Raw genomic sequence first — 4,607 nt, forward strand, 5'->3', positions numbered from 1 at the left:
CCTTATCACTCTACCCATAGATCACCAAGCCAGTTACTTACCGAGCCATTTATCCTCCCACCCAGCTACTCACTCATCCATACATCTACCCACCCACCATTTATCCATTCTCTCACAAAACATCCACCCACCCACCCAACTCCGAGCCTTGAGCCTCTGAGATAGCCTGGAGAGAGCCTACGGCCCGAGCTGCTTCGCCAGGCCAAGCATGGCTGCAGGTACTGAATGCCAAGTGGGTATCTCTTTCCTCTCTGACCTCCTGGGAAAGTGGCACTCCTACTTATACATCAGGTGCCCTTTCCAGCATGCCCACTTGTCAGACTGCTGCTGGATGCTCTACTGGTGCTGAGTGTCTAATCTGGAGTTTTCTGGATGGGGAGGAGATAGGAGTGTGTTCCTTCACGGACTTACCCAGTGAGGGATTCTCTAGGTTTGGGGAAATGGAACCGACAGACAGGAAGGTATCCTGACCGGGTAGGGGTGGGAATGGGGATGAGGGGATGACACTGTGGGGAGGAGCTAAAGCTGGAAGAAGATGGGTTGTCTTTTTTTTTCGGGGAGGGGGACTTGCACTCTCTCTCTCTCTCTCAATCACAAGTAGATATTACACGTAGGAAAATAAAACAGACTGGATGATGTCAAACCCTGACCTTCCTTCAGTGATAAGGGGCTCATAGACCCCACCTCAGTACGCCATCAACCTGAGCCCTGCAGTCCTGGCCTCACATTGGCAGCCTCTGCCTTAGCTGCATGCAAGGGGAGGCATGCCACAGGGCCTTGGCACATGCTGCTCCCAATGTGATTCAACTCCTCCCACTTCTCTCCAATCTCTTCCCACCCTTCACAGGGTGAAACTCGATTCCTGGACAAGCTGGCAGAGCAAGGTCACTTAGCACCAACAACACCTCGTCCCTCTGCACTCCGGGTATGACAGACAGGAACTACCCTGAGGTTCCCTCCACCCAGACCCTCGCATGTGCCAGGTGTGGACAAACCCTTGTGCTGCTGAGAACCTCTGAGCTGGGGAAGGGTTGGGGGACTTGGACAGTGGAGACTTTGGGCTCACTTCCTGGTATCCTACCCCAGGCACAGGCTTCTCGGTCATAAAGAGGGGACGCCTTAGGGAGATGGGTGAGACCATGGGAGCTGGTGCACAGGGCTGTAAACCGCAGGGTCAGCTGCTCTCCCTCTGATGTGGATGGCACCCTCTGACCTGCCTCAGACCTCAGCAGGAAGTCCCCTCCAGATCCACAGAGGCCACCACAGGCATGCACATCTCACCACCAGGGTGCGCAAGGGAGCCCCCATCTCAGCACAAGGTGAGTCCCAGGTAGGTCAGCAAACTCTTGGGTTTCATCTGAAACACAAAAAATCTTGTGTTTCCCACACCCAGAGAGCCCCTCAGGACCAGCTCTGGGAAGGTCATGTGCTTTTAAAGTAAATGACTTGGTTGGTTCTGGCAGGACCGAGTCGTCCTCAGACCTCTGGGAAACTTGAAACCACAGGACCCCCAGATTTAACATAGAAACTATGTAAAGAAAATCCGCTCCATTATCACTCAGAGAGGAGGTGAGGGCTGGCCAGAAAGCTCAGTGGTTAAGAACATGCATTACCCTTGCAGAGGACCAGGATACAGTTCCCAGCACTCACAGTGAGGCAGCCCAAAGCTGCCAGCGAGTCCAGCTTCAAGGCATCTGACACCCTCTTCTGGTTTCCACATGCACATGCACTTGTACACACACACACACACACACACACACACACACACACACACACACACACACACCACATATACCATAGGCACATATACCATACACACCTCACACACATCATACACACTCTACACACAGCATACACACCACACACTACATACACCACATACACACCATATACACACATCATATGCACCACAAACACCATATACACACACACCACACACACACACCATACACACCACACAAACCACACACAGACCACACACACAGACCATACCACACACATACCATATACCACACACACACACACACACAATAGATACCATACACGCACTACACACACACACCATACACACCACACAAACCACACACAGACCACACCACACAACACACAACACACATACCATACACCACACACACACACACACAATAGATACCATACACACACATCATACACCCACACACACACCATACACATCACACAAACCACATTCAGACCAAGCATAACACACACACACACACACACACACACACACACACAAACTGAAAAAGAAAAGTTAGAACCAGAGGAGGAGGGGTGAGAAGGAAAGAGCAAGCCCTTTCTTCTCGGTTCTTCATTTTAAGCAGCAGCACCCCTGGGCTCCTGTGGCTTGTGCTCCACTATGGCCGGGGCTCAGGAACAGAGAGAGGAGATGAGCTAGCCTGTCACCCCAACACTGAGAGAGATAATGAAGGCAGAGATGGGCAGGTGCTAGTGTATTTTCTCTGTGGATACCAAGAGCACCATTTTTAATTTCTCACTTTAAAAAGGTTGCTTGAGGTAGGTTAGGGTCTCATGTAGCCCAGGCTGGCCTTGAATTCCTGTTCATCCAAGAACTTCTGATCTTCCTGGTTCCGCCGCCTCCTGAGTGCTGGGGTCTCCGGGGTGTGTCAGCACAGCCGGTTTATATGATGGTAGCGTGGACCTCTGGGCTTCCCGAATGCTGAGCGAGGGCTCTGCCTGAGCCACATCCCTCGCCCAGGGGGATGTCACTTTAACATTAATAAATAAAATGCAGGTATCCTGTGATGCCCCAGAGTGCAGAGAGGTGGTGGGAACTGGGGCACATGTCTGCCAGGGATTGGTACTCTCAGAGTGTGTGAGAAGGGGGCGGCTTGTCTGTCCCTCATGGTTGGGGTTTTCTGCCAAAGCTTCAGGGTTCAAGGATGAAGAGCTCCCTGGCTGTGCAAACAACCGTCATTCATGGCCTCAGACACCACTTACCCCTGAGCCTGTGTGAGACCAGACCTAGAAGGCTGCGTGCGACCCCAGGTCTCCAGGGACCTGGAAGGCTCTGACCCCAGGTCTCCAGGGGAGTCTCAGGAACAACGAAAGGAGAGCTTGATCATTGGAGAGATTTACAAAGGACTGACAGGTATGCTAAAAAGATGAATGGTTGACAACTGGTAGACATTGACCAGGATACTAGATTCAGTTAAGAACCTGTCAGTATGTAGCAGGGGCTAGCCTTGGCAAACTGACAGTTTAAACACTTATCCTCGAATGTGGCGGTGTGTTCCAAAGCAGTGGAAAGATGACTTGAGGAGGGCTGTGTTCTCCTCAGACAGGCTGTAGTTGAAACTCCTGTTTCAAATAGTTAATTGACATAGAGAACGGCTAACCCCACCCCGTCCCCCCATTTTGCAGACAGGAATGCTGAAGCTCAGAGACTGGAGCTCAGAGAGGTGAAGTGAGTCACCCAAGGTCTCACAGCTTTTCTGTGGCAGAGCTGGGGCCAAGTTCGTGTTCACCGAGTGTTTCCTGGGTGTGACACACCCAACCCCCCCCCCCCAAGTGAGCCTGGGAAGAAAGGTTCTGGCTGGGCTGGTGGGCAGTTCTGTGAGGGGCGGCCCGAGATGACCCTCGCGAGGAGGACGGAGAGGACACTTGTTCCAGATTTGCTCAGCCAGAGAGCCAACGTGCACACACAGCTGGTGGCCTCAGCTTCCCAGCCAAGTTCATCCTGACATAAGACAACTCACAAGTGTGCTCCGTGGGGACCGACTGTTACCACGGTGCCATTCAGCACGGTTTACGATTTTCCTGGAGCCTCTCGGCCGCCGATGCCAGAGCTCAAGCCAGAAAAAGAACATTCCTGGGTGACGCAAATGCAGCCGGGGCCGCTACAGGGGCATGCCCTTTTCCTGCCCCGGGAAGGGCGGGGTGCGGGGACCAGAGCCATCCGCCATCCAAATACAGAAAGAGATGAGTGGACCGGGTGTCTCAGCTGCCCCAGGAGGTCCCAAAGCCCCCAAGTGCCGGTGACTTCATCAACTCCATGGCCACGCAGGAGGGGGTGCAGGCGCAGTCTCGCGAGTGAGACCCCCTCGGGGCACAGGACAGCCAGGACACTCGCTGCCTTATTTTATTTCCAGATAAAGTTATTTTTGTGGAGCTGAGCCTGCCAGCGAAGGAGGAGATAAGATCGGGGTGCCTTTCCCTGCCAGATGGCTGCGGGGATGCTAGCAGTGGGGCTGAAGGGACAGGGCAGCCCTGAATCCAGGCAGCGATGTGGTCCTGGCCAGAGGGAAAACCCAGAGAACCAGGAGACCCAGAGAGAGGGGACCGCGTGTCCCAAGCTGCAGGCGCTGTTTGGATTTGACCACACAAGCTTCGGGGCCCTGAAGCCATCGAAACAGAAAAGCGAGACTGTCTTTTTCAACTTTTCATGAGGAAATTTCTTCTTGTTGTTTTTATAGCTTGTTTGTTTGTTTGTTTGTTTGTTTGTTTGGAGGGACTTGTGGGTAACAGCATGAACATGTCATGGCACATGTATGCAAGTCAGAGGACAAACATGGAATCTGTTTTCTCCTTTTACCAGGGCTTAGGAATTGAACAGGTCGGTGGTCAGG

The 4,607-nt window shown here is 52.8% G+C and overlaps 1 long non-coding RNA gene across 1 annotated transcript in view; it reads left to right on the plus strand.

Annotated features, from left to right (window-relative positions):
• The first annotated feature begins 483 nt into the window (after positions 1–483).
• LOC120098591 (uncharacterized) overlaps positions 484–4,607 on the plus strand; it is a 4,414-nt gene continuing 290 nt past the window's right edge. Inside the window, exons 1-3 of the long non-coding RNA XR_005496944.2 lie at positions 484–983; positions 1,087–1,319; positions 2,907–4,607. The exon at positions 2,907–4,607 is cut by the window's right edge and continues 290 nt beyond it. This is a non-coding gene — a long non-coding RNA (uncharacterized LOC120098591). The remainder of the gene's footprint in view (positions 984–1,086; positions 1,320–2,906) is intronic.

Source organism: Rattus norvegicus, chromosome 19 (genome assembly GCF_036323735.1).
Source record: "Rattus norvegicus strain BN/NHsdMcwi chromosome 19, GRCr8, whole genome shotgun sequence".
In the NCBI taxonomy this organism is placed as follows: domain Eukaryota; kingdom Metazoa; phylum Chordata; class Mammalia; order Rodentia; family Muridae; genus Rattus; species Rattus norvegicus.